The 19637-nt window shown below is 38.3% G+C and overlaps 1 protein-coding gene and 1 pseudogene across 2 annotated transcripts in view; one reads left to right on the forward strand and one right to left on the reverse strand.

Moving 5' to 3' along the window:
• The window catches only part of LOC131482621 (teneurin-2-like), a 468181-nt gene that overhangs the window by 321140 nt on the left and 127404 nt on the right, over positions 1-19637 (reverse strand). The window lies entirely within an intron of this gene.
• On the forward strand, positions 10369-11257 carry LOC101529198 (proteasome subunit beta type-5-like; annotated as a pseudogene).

Below are 19637 nucleotides of genomic sequence, written 5' to 3' on the forward strand. Positions count from 1 at the left end.
ACTCTTCTACAACTATCATTTCCTTTCTACTGCAAGCTGATAAAAAGACTTTTACTTAATGTTTTATGAAACTAAATATAGTTTGATGAATGTGAAGTTCTTTTGTAAGTGGCTTTATTTCAAGAGAATGCATCTTGAAAGCTATGAGGACTCCCTACTAACAGAGCACATTACGGCTTACTATTGTGAAGAAATATAATTATCAATTAAAATATTTCACTTAAAACTTTGGTTACACGGAGACTAGGAAATTCTAACAAAATAGTTATAAAAACACTAAAATGTTGGGCAAATAACTTAAAGCATCCTAGCAAAACAGATACATGTAAATTTTGCGTGAATAAAGGTACCTAAAGGGCACTGATCCATATTTTATGGATCTTTGCAGAAACCCAGGCATATGTGTGGGTATTACTTGTAGGTAGGTACAATTTACTCTACAAATAAATTACTATGTTGCTTACATTGTTAGGGTCGCATGATAGCCCTATAGCTTAAAAGACTGAACTAACCATGCACTTATCTTGTCACTACAGGTACTTACAGTGTAATTACAAGGTCAACAGTTACTATGTAATTGTGTAGCTGCAACATTGTGGTTCTCAAACAACAGAAAAGTACACTCTTTGCACAATACCTGGTGAGAACCTCTAGCTCTGCTCCACCATCCCCACTTGCACATTTTAACTAGCTGTAATGAGGTTTTATTTTTCCCCCTAAATCAAAGCATCTCACTCAGTATAACAGCTTTATTAGAATTGCTGAATATTTCTAGACAACTTCTAGTACAACAGTTTCATATACTCATAAGGATTTTTTTTTTTTTACTTTCCACCATATAGTAGTAGTATACTTAACTTAGAAAATAACTCTAGGGGCTTGGCACGGTAGCCTAGTAGCTAAAGTCCTCTCTTTGCGTGCTCTGGGATTCCATGTGGGCAACAGTTTGTATTCCGGCTGCTCCACTTCCCTTCAAGTTCCCTGCTTGTGGCCTGGAAAAGCAACAGAGGACAACCCAAAGCCTTGGAACCCTGCACCCATGTGGGAGACTCAGAAGTTCCAGGCTCCTGAATTTGGATAGTTTAGCTCTGTCTGTTGCAGCCACTTTGAGGAGTGAATAAACAGATGAAAGATCTTTCTGTCTCTCCTCTTGGTAAATCTGACTTTCCAATAAAAATGAAACATTTTTAAAGAAAATAATTCAAGATAAAAGGTAATATATATTGACATTATGTTTAGAAGCAATACTTTTACAGCGCTTGCTCCGTAAATATACTCTGTTGAGACAGGGCATATTTTTAAAAGACAGATTTCCTGGTTTAATGTAATGAGAACATAATAGCATTAAATAACAAATTATAATATCACACTTTGAAGATATCTTTGAGATCTTAAGATTCCAGGTTCATTTCTGCAGATCTGTTTACTATTGGCATCATACACATACAATTCTGTGGCTGGCTGTATATACTTGTGGTGTGACTAAGTCACTTACATATCTTTCTTCCATTGTATGAGTATGAAATCATGAGTTTCTTTAAAGCTTCTAAACCCCTTTGATCCTTTTCCCCTTCTTATTTAGAGAAGCACAAGGACACTGCTTTGATAGTCAATATTTGAACATTTCATTCCAAATTTATTATAGGTTACTATCATACAGAGAATAATAAAGATTTTTTAATTACTTTAGCTCATAAGAAAGGGCTGATAGCTATTCCATCAATGTTATGATTCCCTTGGATGGAGAAATGCTAAATGCTAACCCAAACAGATTTTAAAACCATAATTACTGGGTAAACAAGGGAATTACAGCCAGCTAATTATTCATGTGCAGAGATTAAATTCATCTAGATTTTTTAAAATCTCTGATTGAATTCTTCTACCTGTGGCAAAAACAGTTGGCATGGCAATATGAGAGTGGTATGACTTCTTCAATATGTTTTATATGAAAGAGCAAACTACAGACATACAGGGTTTTCATTTGTGTGTTGTAACCAGAGACTTCTTTCCACTTCTCCCCACTGACAAAGAATAAGTTATCCAACACTAGTTTGTGTGCATCATTTGAAAACAAAGGTACTTGTTCCCTGATGTTGCTCCCAGAGAAGCTAGTAACAAGCAACTATAACAAGGAATACCGCCACATAATTAACTCCCACAGTTAAGTCATAATCGTGTGATAGCCACCAGTGAAGTTACTGCGATCCACTTCAACAGAGAGCTTTATGAAAGGTGATTATTGTGTCTGCAATAACCATAAACTAGCCTCTTTAGAACTGAGCTAGATATCCGGTATAAAGTTTGCAAGATGTGTCCTCTGAAACTTCCTTGCATTTAATCTACATCCACATGCTCTTCTCTAAGATCTATTTGAACCCTTTCTAATTTTCATACTATAAGTTAGGAGAGGAAAATAAAGTACCTCTGGGATATGTCAGATGTTGAAAATTGTAACACTTACCAAAAATACCTATAGTATGATGTTGCTACGTTAAAACAAAATGACTACAAGGTCATTTCAGAAAGTTCATGCGGAAGTGAAATAAAAGATGAAGCTTATTTTGGTGGAAAAAAGGTTTTTAATTCCTGTGTAAATCTCTATACCATGGCTTTTCTGTGAAATGTTTGCAGAATTCTCATATTGACCGAACTGAAAACAGTAGCAAAGAGGAATCCAGAATTGGAGCTGTCCAGGGGGTAGTCAGATATAATGCTAGCCTTATCTGTGGTGATTTGATATTATTTCCCGGAGACAAACAAATAAAATAGAAGAAATAAGAAAATAAAAAAGAGAATTTGAAACATTGTCATGAAGCAAGCATACAGAAAAACAACATAATGGACCATTACTTAGCACACCTTTCCGCTTTAGGGCAAGAAATCAAGGTGCAATGAAATGCGTACACTTCGGCTTGCTTATCACAGAGGCACACAGAAGAAAGTATAAATGAGGATGCTCTCATAATGACCTTTTGGGTGGCAGGACTAAGAAAAATGTATATGATTAGGAGTGTACTGACCCATAGGATCTGATCAATCAGTGACTCACACTGTATTTATCCCACACTTTTAGTAGACATGCATTTCAACAACTGTCCCTACTCCATTTTCTATAATAATTTTCAGTAAGCAAGAAGCACTGTAGCTTTAAGTTTTAAATATAAAAAATGACACTGATTAACCTTTAAAATGGTGGCATTTAATCAAAGCAAGTAGTTCTTTAATGGGTTTTAAATGGACTAATAAATCACAAGCTTTTTTCAACATGGAAGTAAACGAAATATTTGAAAAAAAAAAAAGGGAATCCCATCAGACCCTGTTGGAGTGTTTATGTGTGCGTAGATGGGCATGGGGAAAGGTGACAGGGTGACACACGTAGTTGTTCTCTAAATGACTACTAGTTGGAAGATGACCACTTAGCCCTCCTTCCAGTAACTTCTTAATGTGCTATTGTCTTGCTCTGTGTCCTCAGAAACAAGACAGTCAGTGACCCTCCTGGTATATTTTCAGACAGATTTTGACATCGGGACTAAGCAACACAATGGAATATCATGCAAAAGGCAATTGATCTTTCCCTCCTGCAGAAACTGATTCAACAAATTAATAGTTTTTCTCTTTTCTCTCATCCCCCTACCATTACTAATTATCGTCACGCACAAATGAAGAACCATGCAATGCTCAATCTTCCAGAGTGCACAATGTGTTCCCTATGTTCAGTTGCTTTTCCTCTGTATGCCATCCACGGACAGACAGGTCTCTCTCAGCAAAGGAACCCAGCCTTTGCTTGGTTGAGGGTTGCTGAACGCAAGCCAGCTGAGTGAGCAGAATAGGGGAAAGTGACAGCTTGTTCATGACAGATTACCAGTGCTTATCCTTTGAACAATGTAGAATCTTAGGCATAAGAAACTAAGATTCCATTTGTAAAAAAAGTGATGTTCAAGTCTAAACAACCATTACAGAATCCACTATGGCAGGTGCCTGGAAAGCTGATGGTGGAACACTGGAATGTATAAAACTTACACCCATAGAAAGAAAAAAAAATGGAAGTTATTGGAATGAGATAGCTCTTCAGCCAGTACTTAAAAACAGTTATCTTTGTTCATCATTTACAATGTTTTAGACTTGGAGAATGTTTTTGGCTGTATCTCACTTATTCTGTTTATATCAATACGATATAGATGATTAATGTCGCAGTGGTATAGATGAGAAAACTGAGGGGTGGAGACACAATAAAACTTGCCCAAGATGATATAGTTAGCATGGCATGATTAAGGTGCAGAATAATGCAGGAGTCATTTTGGGGTAATAGCCATTCTGTTTCTTCCCTAGCAAACAACTGTGGATCAAATATATCTTTGTCTTGAAAGCACTCTGCTTTGGCAAAGGCAGCTGTCCTACAGTGTTGTTCATCACATTTCGTTCAGGAGCCATCTCCTCCAGTTTCACTCTCTCCCTTCTATTGTCTTTCTCCCCATTAATTTTGAAAGATGCTCCTATCTACCCCACTTTCCCAAACCCATTCCTTGATCCTTACACTTCTCTGGACCTTCATTTCTTCCTGCTGGCCAAGTTGTCTACATTTTGCTTTGCCCACCTCCTCTATTGCCACCACAAGTAGGAATCTTCCCCGGTATGCCAGAAAATGGCTCTGTTAAAGCCACCTGTGTTGTGGCTTTAACAGAAAAAAATAATAAGTGGAATCCTATAGGACCCATCTTACCATGACCTGAGTCCAAACACGACACCCTTATCATCTGAACAGTCAGCCTGCTGGTAGCAAGCTTCTCCTCAGTGCTTCTTTCTTGATGTGTCTCATAAATGTTCTGGGCATTTAGTATTCAGTCTGGCTCATTGTTTTCTCTGCACTCCGTATACATTCTCTGGATGGCCAGTGTCACCCACAGTCTTAACTGACATTGTGTACACTGGTAATTCCTTTACCCATATTAATGACTCAAATTTCTCATTTGCATGCCACAATTGTATATTTCATTGGATGACCATAAGGGACCACATTGGAACATCCAACTGAGCACACTCAACACCGAGCCCAGATTCATTTCCCATATAGTCCACTGACACAAATCAAACCCTTTAGTCACACTAGGAGCTTTCATCTCCATGACAGCCTCTCTTGTTTCTTTATTCCATATCTAAACTGCTCTTCAAGCTGCCAAATCCTTTTCAAGGGATGACTCACCCTGCTTCAATTTAGGCCTGCACCAACCTTTACCAGGCCAATTCTGTGGCTTAGGCTCCCTGTTATTGTAGCATTTGTTTTATCTTTATTTGAAAGAGTTACAACGAGAAGGGAAGACACACACATGAGAGAGAGAGAGAGAGAGAGAGAGAGAGAGAGAGAGAGAGAGAGAGAGAGAGAGAGAGAGAGATAGAATCTTCCATGCGTTGGTTCACTACCAAGTGGCCATAATTGTGGGGCAGGACCAGCCCAAGGCCATCAGCCAGGAGCTTCTTTTGGTCTCCTGCAAGTGTGAAAGTGCCCAAGGGCATGGGCCATCTTCCACTGCTGGGAGCTGGACTGGAAGTGCAGCAGCTGAACTGGTGCTCATAGGGGATTACATAACCCACTATACCACAGTGCTTGTTCCAAGTTTTCTGTCTTCTGCTAACTCTAATAATAAAACCTCTTCTCTATTCTTAGGATAAAATGTCTTTTTTTTTAAAAAAATGATGATATTTACATAGTTACTCAGGGTAGGAAAGATAGAGGGTTAGGGGAAAGTGGGTGAGAGCATTGTTTCTGAATTTTCTTTTTTGTCCTTCTATATGTGGGGAAAGGAGGGAGATCAGTGAAGAAGCCACACCCAGCCTCCCAACTGCCCCAGTACCTGGGGATGGGGAACAGCCACCTGATATCAACCCAAGGTCTCCCATGTAGTACACATTCCAAGGATTCTGGTTAAGTGGCTTCGATAATTCTGAAATGCTGTTGATTTCACTGATCCAAGGATGAAGAAATCCTTCCAAGTTCCATTGGCTGACACAGTCCACATTAGAGTCTGCATTTGCCCAGATATTTGCTGTCGATGCTTGGCCAAGGCTAGTGAACTAGTGGCTTGGCCTTAGTTCCAGTCACTTTGGGCTTCTCATGTAGTTGTCCAATTTGTTCTGCCCTCCTTCCTCTGTTATGGTATTAGATGTCCCTGCAGACCCCAGTGGACTGCCACATCTTCCATCTGCATTTGTGATACCATCCACTGTTCCATCTTATCCACTGAACAGGCCCAGTTCTAACACATGCAATTGATGGTCAGTCCACTAATCCTGTAATTTTTCTCTCCTGGGCTTGGGGCCTGGCTCAAACTACACATGTGGGCCAAATGAGTAGGATAAGATTTCTAAAACATAACATGTCATACATGTGCAAACCATTCACTGACTTTGCACCATCACGTTCTTTAGACATATTTTGTAAGATCTGGTCACTGTCTCCATCTCTGACCCCCTAGTATCATCAAGTGCATGACCATGCTCATTTTCCCTGAATACTCAAGCTCCCTGTGCACACTGTAATTTTTCAAGGCTCAGAATATTTGCAGACAAAGTTGCTTTTTTAATCACTCTGAATGCCTTCTGTTGCCAAGAGAAGAAAACATCTATTTCATCTTCGATACCTCACACAGGTAAGAATTATCATTTCCATCAATGTTTGTTCTTTCCCAGGCAGAACTAAACACTCCCCTCCCTGACCATATCTGCTGCTTGCAAACAGTTTCTACTATTATACTCACATGAGTCTGTATACCTCACTAAACTGTGAAATCAAAAGTCATCTTTGTAGGGAAGGACCTTTGGTCTAGTGGTTAAGACACTGGCTGAAGCACTCACATTCCTTATCTGAGTGCCTGGATTCACGTCTCCATGCCATTCTTGATTGTAGCTTCCTGCTTGTGCAGATCCTTGGAGGCAGCAGACTCACTTAGCTGAGTTCCTGTCACCCATATGGGAGACTCATACAGAATTAAGCGCTCCTACCCAATGGTACTGCTGGCTTGGCCTTAGTTCCAGCCACTTTAGACTTTTGAGGGAATGAACCAGCAGAGGGAAACTTTCTTTCTTATTCTTTCTCAGTCTCGCAAGCAAAATAAACACTGCTAAAAACACACAATTTTTAAAAAACAAGTAGGTTTAAAAATTGTTTTTCAAGTGTTTGTTATTTCAAATCATTTCCCACAGAGGACATACCATGTACCATGTACTGATGAATGATTTTTGTAAAAAACAACTAAATTTGATGTTTGGTGGTGAGATGTTTCATTTACAACTCAAGCAAACAGACAGCCTCACTGATTTTGAAAACAATCAGGATTATTTAGAAGCATGTTAGCTGCAGAATAAATGAGGTTTATGTTGGAGATCAATAAACTGGAAGTCAGGAATGTTTAATTCCACTGACTGTTATATCACTATCCAAGTAGAATTCCTTAGAAAAATTATTTATCTCAGATTTAAGCATTCCATCTGTCAAGAAAAGTGAAAAGAAAATAGCTAATGCTCTCTTTAAAATACATACTGGATTGGGAGACCATAACTGACTATGTAACATAGACATATAAAGGGTAAGTGGGACCCAATAACTTACGCAGCAAGAGTACAGATATCTCTATTTGTTGTGAGTAACTAGAGATATGTGCCAAGCAGAAAGGAGTGAGAAGTTTCTCCCAAATCTCTTCCCTAAAGTATTTCTGTAATTGAACCTTAACATATTTAGCTCTAAAAAAAATGTCCCTACAAACTTGTCTTGGAAAACAGTCATTTGGTAGGAAATATATGTCTCTTTTAGACACATCATAGGAATTTGTCTCATAATTATATTATTATTCATTTTTCTAAGATCTCCCCTTCAAAAAAAATCACACGTGTTGTTGATTTGATGTATTTTGAATATTTATAGACCTCTCAGGCTAATGTAGTTTAGTGGAGAAAGAACACAGCCCAGTCACATATTAAACATTAAGCATTTTGACACAAAGGCAGACACATGCACACAGTCATGTGATCATGCCTTTAGAGACATGGACGTGATCCTATCCCACTCTGGTTGTAAATGAGGTAAAAACGGCTAAAAGAAAACATGCTTAAATAACATTGTGAGCAATAATATCGTGTTAAAATGAAAGGTGATGCAAGTTGCATATTATATCCCAAGGAACTCTGCCATAATTCATAGTGATTAATGCTAATGTCAAAAAAATTAAAGAAAGTAATGATGATTTGTATCTTCATGTAATGGGCTCCCCTTTCTTTGATCTTTTATTCCCTTTGATCAATGAAATTAACAGGCAATAAATTTCAAACCAATAAAAAGGAATTCGTCTTCACCCAGCACACACTGGTCAGCCTGTGGGAACAGCTGCTGCAGGAGGTCAGAGAGGCAAATGCTAAAACTGGTGTTAAAAAGGGATCAGATAATTTTATGACCATTAATAACATGTGTCGTGTTGCAAGCTCACACACAGATACAGGGAATCCAGTCATCCTCCTGGGCTCAGACTAATTACCTTCTGGGTCACAAAGACCTTGCTGAGCCAGCACACAGCACTTTGAAAAAGCTCTGCTTTCATTCCAATGGAGAACAAGGTCAGCTGGGAACCTCAAGAGGTCCTATGCCCTGAAAAGATGATGGTCCTTCCTCTATTACCGGTAATTTAAAAACACTGTCCCATTCTACCACAACATGGATGTGCTCATGCATTTAGTACTAGTAAAATGGGAATTTTTCTTCAGATTGCTTTTAAACAACATTCAAGGTTTTTAATTAATTGTTTCAAATGTTTTGATTGCCCCCGTTAGCTTAAGACCATGAAATTTTCATAATACGTCTTAGCTAGGTGGACAGCTAATGCTCAAAGTATGATGCATTATGCTCATGACTGAGGATGACTAGAACATTTTGAGCCTAAACCCAAGAAGCAGAGGAATCTGTACCAGCAACTCCACATCCTTTGGCACTGATGTTGCTTGTGAATTTCTGATACCTTTAGCCAGTGCTGCCTCCTTAAGTTCCAGCACATTGGGGTTTCTTCCTCGCCACTGCTATGACTTAGAGTACTTCTCACATGTGCTGCCTGCGCCTCTCACCTCTACCTATCTAGGGTCAAATAAGTGTTTGCTACACACAGGCAATGCACTCAGTAAAATCTTCCTGTCAAAACTTGCATTCCATTTGCTGAGGAACAGAATAATTTTTCCATAATTCACCACTTACATACATGTGGAGATTCGTTTATTGTGTTCCACTCATGTTGCAACAAACACTATGAGTTGTCACAGCAAAGAGATTCATTGTTCTGGCATCTAATAACTGACCTAAAAACTGACCATCATATTGCTAAACTATTTTACCCACAGCTTTTTAATAGCAGGAAATCATGATTCTCCTAATAGACTTCTAATATACAGATACTCTTTACTTCCATAAAACTGCAGGGGTAAAGCACAGGTTGGCTGTGGTATGAGAAAAATGATGATCATCAATAATTTATTATGAAGATACAGTACAGTTCAATGCATTTACAGCCTTCTAACTACAGTGAAACAAGATTAATAACTGTCAAGTGGGGGAAGTATCATTAGAAAAATATTTAGCATTTATTGGAATACACAGTAAAGAGGTGACCTCAGAATTGGAGAGCAGCACGCTGGTTAGCAAAGAATAGAGAGGGCGAAGGGAAGAAGAGACAGGGAAAGGCTGAGTGGGCAGTAAGTGATAATTAGATGAAAAAAGAAGTTCTAGTGTGCTATTTCACTGTAAGATAATCACCGATAACAATAACGGACTTTAAGGGTAGGTCTGGGGAAACAATGGATGCCATATCTTGTACTGGAGAGAAAGGAGTCCCAGATATTCTACTTCAACTGTGGTTCCCCTACCAATATGCCTGGAAAAGCAACTGATAGCATTCCAACTAGTTCAGGTATTTGACTGCCTGCCATCCAGCTAGACTTGGATGGAGTGGCTGCCTCCTGGCTTTAGCCTACCCAGTTCTAACTGCTGTGGCCCTTTTGGGAGACAATTGGTTGATAGAAGATATCTCCCTGTTCTTCACCATTAGTCTCTCAGCCTTTTAAATGTAGTTTTAAAGACAGATTCCAAAAGTCAAATAAAGCAATCAAAATGACCACTGGAAACAACGTAGGGCACATCATCATTTTTTAAAGGTAAAAGAGAGAATGGTAAAGGTTTTCACATCAAAACATAAAAAATGCTGGAAGGGATAGGAACATGTTTGATAATTTGAATATTAAGCAATGTAGATTAGTATTGAGTAATTATATCATAAGTAGGCATAATTTTAATGCAACAGTTAAATTTTTAAGAAATAGAAACAACTATATTGAGTAGACATGGTGCTGGCCAGTGTTTTGGAGACATGGCTACCTGTGAACCAGTGTGGGTTTTTCGGACTTGGGTGTCACTAAATATGCTAAATCTGGGTATAGGGAACTCCAGTGATGGTATGAGTCTGGCTGGATCCTGCTGGAGCATTCTGGAGGAGCAGGGAATCCAAATGTCCCATGGAACCATCACACTGGCCTTCAAGTTCTGTCATGGGGCACTGTGGCAGCTGACTCCAGGGACACAGCAGGGGCCTACTTTGCTTCCCACATGGTGAAAAAGATGATCAATATCAAACCCTACCTGCTGGGCACAATGGCCAGTGGAGCAACAGACTGCAACTTCAGGGAGTTGCTACTGGCCTGGCAATTTACCATCTATGAGCCTTGGAATAAAGAGCACAGTCAGGTGGCAGCTGCCTCCAAACTGCTGGCCAACATGGTATACCAGTACAAAGGTCTGGTTTCTCCATGGGCACCATGATCTGCGGCTGGGATAAGAGGGTCCTGGGCCTCAACTATATCGACACTTAGAGAAGCACATCTTGGGAGATGCCTTCTCCATGGGCTCTAGCTCCATGCCGTGGGCTAAGGCATCATGGATTGGGGCTATTCGAAGGAGCTAGAAGTAGAGCAGGCCTGTGACCTACGTGGCCTGGTCATCTACCAAGCTACCTACTGAGATATCTACTTAGAGGACACTACCAACCTCTACCATATGCAGGAAGACGGCTACATATGGGTGTTGCTGACCTGCAAGATGTGTCTGGTGGCTCCAGCCCCCCGCAGGAGGGGCAGTCAACTACTTGCACTTCTTGGGATGAATCTCACTTATAATACAGACACAGTATCCTTTCCTATAGTGGAAGGGGCCACAGTTATTTCAATGCTTTGTTAAAGTTAAGAAATATTGACCTCTGTATGTTATCAACTGTTAATGACTTGCTGCAGAGTGTGACTAAGTGTTTTACTTTCTTGGATGTTAGCATTATACTACCCACCAACTGGGCTTCAAAAGAAAAAAAAAAGGAAGAAAAAGAAACCCAGACACTTACTTTCTTTATAAGGACATTTACCATTTACATGCAAAAAAATACTAACTTTTTGGAAAAAGCCAGATTCAGATATGAGGAAAACAGGATTTAAATGAGAATTTGAAGTGTCAATTAAATGTTTAAGGTCTCAGTTTTTGAAGGTCTCAAATAGCTTTCTTACGTGTCTCAGAGGAACTCTAGCATCTGACTTGTGTTCTGTCCACTCTTTATTGTTTTTTTGAAAGCCAGATTTTATAGAGGAAGGAGACACAGAGAGAGAAATCTATCCATTGGTTCACTCCCCAAATGGCCACTATGGCCATAGATGGGCTGATCTGAATCCAGAGCCAGATACTTCTTCCCACATGGGTGCAGGATCATGAAGACTTTAAGCCTTCCTCTACTGCCTTCCCAGGCCATCAGCAGGGAGCTGGATGTGAAGCAGAACTGCTTGGACTTGAACCAGTATCATAAGGAAAGCCAGTGTCCAAGATGGAGGGTTAGCTAGTAATACTACCATAATGACTGCACTGACAATATTTTTAACAGATTCTGTGTTCCTAACCCTAACCATATGAGTTGAATGATTTTGCTACTTAACACTAATGATTTTTCAACTTGGTATTATTACCCTGTGGATAATGTGCCAAGTTTCTAGCTTGACAACTTTATCTTTAACCTTCTGGAAATCCATTATAGCTTTCCTGAATTGTTAAACTCAACTTCAAGTTCCTATCAGGACTTAACTTCTTCAACAAACACTTAATCTCTGGTTTCAGCAGGGAGTGGCCCAGAAGGTTAAAACACTTGGGATGATCACGACCTACAACAGTAAGGAGGTTTGAGATCTGCAAAGTAAATGGGTTACAAGAAAGAAAGGAATTACAGGACCTGAAGACAATGAGTAAAAATGGCTTTGCACAGAAACTGGGCGTTCACTAGAAAATAAAACAAAGAGATTTTATTTGGAAAAGAGTAATAACAAAAGCTTGTTTAAAAACACAAAGTAAATTAATCCTATCTGTTCCATTTGTTGTACCAGAGAAAATGTTATGGCTGTATACTGACAGGTGAACTTTTAATGTAAACATAAAAATGTTATTACACTCTCAATTTAAAGACCGACTCTCTGGAGATAAAACAATGTAGCTATGCTTTCAAACACATGTTCCCTATGGATGAATGTTGGTGAAGCATCAACTGAAGAGGTGAGCATGTGCCTTTAATTTATCATTCAGGGTAATAACAGATTACCTTTTCTTTATAGAAATCTAATTTCAGAACCTTTAGTTACTTTGGTTAATAGACATGCTTATGACTTTGGAAAAATAAAAACAAAAAACTTTAAATCAAAGCCAATGCTAACACAAATGTAAGGCTTTCTGCTTCATTGGTGCATAGATGTTTTTGGTAGCACCAAATCAAAACTTGGTGTGAGAGCAGCATTCTATTTTTGATATGACATTGAATTCATCATTTCTTTTGTTTCCACTTGGATTCATTGCCGGAAAGAAAATAAATTCCAGCCACTTAATTATAGCACAGGCAGTAGCCATATTGGTCTCAGATGCACAAACATGTTAGGCCCAGTGCTATTTATGAAAGCATAGGTGTCTAACCCGAAAATTACAGTGTTAACAGAGCAAGTATGATGGTGTGAGGTTGCTGGTCAGAGCTTCTTTGAGATTACACTATCAACACCCAGAATATCAACACTGACAAAGAAGCTTAAGATGATGAAATAGAAGAATTTCCCCAAAACAGGAGCTCACACCCTCCTGCCTTGCATTCAACCAGCCAGTCTTTCCTAGCAAACACGTAGACAGCAGCTCATGTTCATAGGAACACTCAGTTCTGGTATCTGAAGGCACTTCTGAAGACATTTAAGCCCTGACTTAGATTGCTATAACATTCCCCTTCTTGGCTTCTTGGGATGCTTCCAGTTTGATTGCTTAAATTCATGCAGTCTGTCTTTGCTCTACAGTACATGAAGGGGAAGATCAACTTCTCTTGACACACTCTCCAGCTACTGACAGGCTAAACAGGTCCATTGCCCATATCTGTGCTCTTTAGATGGCAAACTTTGAGGTCCTTTATCACATTTTTCCTTTACAAGGATATTTACATTTCCTATTTATTCTGAGTGCAGTCTGATTGGAGTTTTAGTTCCACAGATCAGAAAGACTAAAAGCAGATATCAAATGAAGGCTGAATATGCTAATTCCAAGGAGATTCCAAGCACTTTTATTGTAAAGACTTCTCATTAATTTTAGTAACCTCTAACAGCCAAAAGGTGAATGCCAGCTTTTCAGAGTAGAACTGCACAATCTGTAAAGTGATAAGAATAAATCTTGACCAACTATTTCCATTCAGACCCATTCTTGTGGAAATGGGTAGCCCCTGTCCTTTAGGGGTAATCTAGATCCTTCCTGTGACTTTTCTAATCAGTTTCAGATAAGAAACGTTCCTAAATGACTTCGAGTTAACAAAAATACTCTTGTTCAGTAATTAAGTTGTCCAGTCTGAGATATCAATCAGAACTATACAGTTCACTAAATTATTATGCCTATGTTCCTGAGCTTTGCCTCAAATCTAAAATCATGGCCATGCAGGACAGTCATGCCTTCTGCTTCTGCTCACTGCTTTTTTCCCCTCCTTATTCCATCTCCTCTGCCTCAGTTTCTGATCATTCTACGCTTGAAGCAGAAAAACAGAGAAGGGATCAATGGCACAATGCAAGAAAAGTCAACAACTGGTAAAAACACAACCTGGCCTTTGGTCTCATTACCCTTGCTAGTCAAGGATTGCTCCTGTAAACTCCATTCTCAACACTTCCCTAAAGAATGCCACTGTGTCCAGAGTCTATTAAGAGGAATGTCCCTCAGGTTTCATTCATCACCTTTTTCTAGCCTCTTTTTCTGGTACCTGCTCTGCCTTACAGGCAGTCTTCTGCAAAGTCAACAACAACAAAAACACACAAATCCTTTGCTTAAGTGGGACCTGACTATAGGCCATTTCAAAAAAGCCCCCTAAGTCTTAGCTATGGTATCTTACTGTATTTTTTCAATAATGTGACCAGGAGACTGCAAGCAGCCCGAGTTTATCACTCTCTGATTTCATTCAGGGATAAGTTTTGGGAACAGCAGTTAATCTGTCACTTGGGGTGCCCACATCCCATAACAATATTAGCAGTTCAAATTCCAACTCCTCTGTTTCCCATAAAGCTTGCAACTAAGGGGGATCACAGGAGGTGACAGCTCAATCACTGTCCTATTCATACAGAGTCTTGGGCTTTTGGTTTTGGCCTAACTCAACCCTGATTTAGAAAGCCAATCAGCAATTAGAAGACACTTTTCTCTCTTTCATTTCTCTTTCTCTGTATTCCTTCCCAACCCGCAAATAGCCCTATTTAAAGTTAGAAATACTAACAAAGTTTTAGTGAGCCTGAGATGAAAGGTGCATTTCTTACTCCTTTCTTCATAACAAATCCATCTAAAAAATGGGAAACTAAGAATTCACAAATACTAGTCTCCTAACTAGATTTTCCAGAAAAGACAGATACTTTGTTGAAAACTGCAATGGAGGATCCCAAAGCAAAATAGAATGTAAGTGGCAAAGTACATTCAGTTCACATAGGGTCTGTCACAGCTCTTTAATGTTCCAAGGCAGAGAAACAAACAGCAAGTTAGTGAAACCTGCAGATATGTATGGAGGGATAAAGACTGGGGCAAATATTTCAATGTGGAGGTTAGGAATAGAAGCAGCAAACAGAAGAATTGCAGAAAGCTTATATACTTAACAGGGTAAAGACCTTGGAGCACAGGGCATCTAAAGGCAAATTTAACTCGTTCTACACACGACTGAATAGATTGTAGATCCAAGACCTCAAGAAAACTATCAGCGACATCATTTGGCCTTGCTGCTCAGAGGCAGAAAGTAACAAAAGTGCAGTGAGCGAGAAGCTTCGTAAGAATCCACGTCAGTTCTGGGAGTAAACATTATTGGCCTCCTAAGTAGACGACAATAAGAATTCACAATCAAAACGTTTCATTGAGCAATATCCTTGCTTTGAATTCACATGTGAAACAAATGTGAGATAATTATGGGGAAGATATTGCCTATTTGAATATGATAATAATTTTATTAGTCTACACAGAAAGTAGGAAGTTCACAAGCTTTCCTGCAAATGCTTAATAATTAATGTGTGGAAACTCAGGAATTTGAGGTTATATTGGAAATGCTTAATGATGATTAAACACAAAGCAAATGAGGCACAATAAAGAAGATATAAATCCTGTATTTGTTTCTCCACACTTGTTGAACTTTATGTCTTTCCAACACTATTTGTATGACCTAGCCACTGGTATTTGCCTACATTTTAAATCTCTAACTATGGTACTTTCTTGGGTTCTTTAAAATGTTTTCTCTTGGCCTATAATATTTCTACCTTAGACCTTCCCCAAGCTTATGTCAGGTCAAATGTTCTCTGTAGAGACCATCTCTGGACCATCCTACCTAAAACTAACCTTCCTACTCACTCAGTATCTTATTATCATACACTGTGTCATTTTCCTTGTAGAATGTACTACTCTGTAAGAATATTCTATTACTGATTCACCTGCTCACACATTATATAATTTGTGCCTCCCTTTTCCACCACCTGAAATAGTCTCGATGACAGCAGACTTCACTTCTCCCTTATTATTATATCCTGAATTTTAATAACAGTTCCTGAAAGTCTTTGTCCAGGAATATGAGATCAATAAATAAACGCATAGAACCTAGCTAATAGAAAATTGTGAAAAGATTATTAAGAAAGGAAGCAAGGAGATGTAACACAGAAAACTGTAGCAAGTGATGCCATTACCAATGCTTAACATCAAAGAAATTTAATTTAGATTAAAGCTTTAAATAAGCAGAAACATTAACACAAATTCTTCAGAGAGGTTAAACTTGCCAACTCTGTAATTACATATTTGGTCATAGTAGCATTTGAATAATGAAATTTCAAGGATCACTCATTGAAAAGCATCAAACCAATGTGTATATTTACTCATGAAAATTCATACGAAGTTAACTACCATGTGTTTACTCCCTTTTTCTTTTTCTTTTTTCAATAGAGTGGAATTAATGTGTGCAACCTAATGAAATATGCTACAATTAAAGAACTACTATGCATAGTAATATCTCTGCTTGTATATGTTTCAAATAAAGTAGAGTCTGTGGTGACATTTCAGCAATGGAATGAGTGAGAAGCAAAATTAAATTGCTATTAGGTTTCAAATTCCAGCTGGGCACCTGAATGTAAAGTCAGTCACTGAAAGAATTGATTGTTTAATATTTTCTACCCGACTTAAAAACACTAGTTTATGTATGTAAGTTTATTGTATATTCATGAGCAGATATGGCTTGGTTCAAAAATTAAGAAATATCTAAACATGCTGATTTATAATGCAGAACTAGTAACATAGAAGTTTGTAATGTTCTCCAAGGAACTTTATTTTTCTCTTTTGAAGAGGAATGCGCTATTAACATGTAGAGCAATTGAAAATTCACATGAGTATGGCCTCAGTTCCAGTGAAGCAGAGCAAAATAGCCAACCAAAGCGACAATCCAAGGATTGCAGCTGCAGAGAGAATTATGGATTACCCACAAAATGAAAAATGTCTTAGAAACACTGAAGGAAAATAATACTTACAATTCAACTAATTTTAATGAACCACTTTCAAATTCTTCATTCTAATCATTTTTCCTTTTGACCATAAGACGTATAATGTTGTCATGCCAATTCAAAATAATGGAATCTTCTAGTGTCTAGTTAACCTATGAGTTAAGTGACCCTGTGAAAGAATAAGGCCCTCCTAACTGCCGAATCCTTAAGATTCTGAGGGTAGCACAGGAAGTCCATGGCTGGGCTAGAGAGCAGGAAGCCACAAAGAAACATGCATGTACCTATTTACTGGTATTAGGTGTGGATGACTCCAGGTTTCTCTGTGGAATTCAAAGCAGATCGTACTCAGTCCCCTGCACCTCCACAACATACATGTCCCTACCTGCTGTATCCAATAGATAGCATTTTACTGAAGAACAGTGCACAAATGATTACTCAGGATTATCTCCAGGCTTAGGAAGAGTTATAGTCAAAAATTGTGCATATTTCCCTGTAGAATAAAGATGAAAGCTAGTTCATCCAAACAATTTTCCTTTTATTTCTATAAACATTTGTTTTATTTAAAGCAGAAAATGGGAACAAAATTCTGTGAGCCATACCTACCACATCATTGATGAATTTCATGTAGCAGTGCCATTTAGAATGTCTAGAAAATTGAACCCCAGCCCTGTCTTTCCCTAAATGCTGTGAGTTATAAATGTTGAATGTTGGTTAGGTGATGGCACTGTTTCTATTTATATTTGCTAAAAATAAAAGTGCTTCCCCTAATTACTGTCAGTGCTGCCTAGATTACAACAGCTAAGTTACTTATCCTCATATACTTCCTTTTCTTCAATGATGCCATTAAAAATTTTCAGTGTCATCTCCTTTTTAGCATTAGGACTAAAATGTGTGTAATATATTCCCATACAGATGATAGAAAGAAAACTTCAATATCATGGTAAAAGGAAATGAAACTGACTACCTAGCTTTCTCTTTTTTTTTTTAAACTGAACTTTCCACAAAAAGAAATATCAAGTGAGATTGCCAACAAATCTTTCAAGGGTACAGACTACGGTCAGCTTGTCATAATTAACTTCCTATATATGACAAACACTACCCGATCACCATGCTGAGATCCACAGCTTGCAAGGTGGAGTTCAAATGGGAAAAAACTTGAACTTGGGCCAAATGACTTTATTGATGTCATCTCATTCCATAAATCAAGTAAAAGAATATGTTTGCATCAGCAATGCTGTATATTAGGATTTTTTTAGTTACCTTATTTCATGAAGTGAATTTTTTCCAAAAAATAGCAGAGGAAGCTGTTAATTATATATGTGCTTCTTCTCTTGACTCTGGTTTAATGCTGTTTCTGCAGATATTACTAACCTGCTTCCTGTCTTGTACCTAACACTTGCGCTTCCTGTAAGTGACACTGAGAAAATGGTGTCACCAAGTCTTTTCACTTTCTACTTTAAGTTAGTATCTCTTCCTGAAGCTGCTTGGGAATGCTTCCTACAATTACACCTCGATTTGGGGCTGTAAAAGGTAAAAAAAAAAAAATCATCGTAATAGCTTTCCTGTGCACTGCAGATAATCTTTAAGAAATAGATTTAGATGACAAGAATAAAGGTGACAAAACCTTTCAGCTGAGTTACAAATAAAATATGTAAATAGAACTATAATACCAACAATCTCTACAAATCTCAAAGGCAGAAAGAAAGACAAGAAAATAGTAAACAAAGCTTCAATACTGGAACTTGCAGCCCTGAAGTGAAGGGAGTGGTGGGAAAAGGGAGAGAAAAGCAATTCCACTTATCATTGCTTATTTTATAAACATATATACCTGAATAGTTCTCTTGGCAAAGTATTTATTAAAAATCCTCACTGTCTAAACAATTTGGGAAGTCAGACACTATAATATTCATAGCCATGTTCAAGAAGTGACCTTCTCAGCTGACTTTATTATGAGTTGTAAAAAGTGCCAGCTAATAAAACACAAGGGCATTAGTTGATTTCCAAGATTTTACTTTCTAGGCTTCTTATGCCTTTAAAAATGTCTTTTCACCAATGATGAGAACCGTTCCACAATCCGGCCCCGACAGTAAAGGCACCCAGACGTACCAGCATACACGCCCCAGAGCCCGAAGGCAGCATTCAACCCTAATTCTAAGGACAAATGTGCAGTTTTCCCATGAACCATCTCTATGGTGGTTTATTTACTGTTCAGTTACATCCAAAGCACTTTGTGGTAGTTTATTTTTTTACTGTTGAGTATGCATTTCACAAAAGCTCATAAAGCTCTTTGAAATTAGCTACACCTACAATCGTATAATATTCCCTACACTGTGAGCAAAATTGTACTTATTCATTTAAAATTAATATCTTTCTTTTGGTTCTCTGTGGAATTCTGACAAAACATTGAGTTTAATGCTTATGTACCTCAGTGTTTTAATCCAGAAATCATGGCTATCTATCTTCTAACTGCAGCAAAGCAAGATTAGAAAATGTCCTGCTGCTCACAGCCTGTAACTAGGAAACGAACCTGCAGGGAGGTCATTTGAGTAGGAAGAAGAAGTGAACAATCCACA

Source organism: Ochotona princeps, chromosome 19, assembly GCF_030435755.1.
Source record: "Ochotona princeps isolate mOchPri1 chromosome 19, mOchPri1.hap1, whole genome shotgun sequence".
NCBI classification, from domain to species: Eukaryota; Metazoa; Chordata; class Mammalia; order Lagomorpha; family Ochotonidae; genus Ochotona; species Ochotona princeps.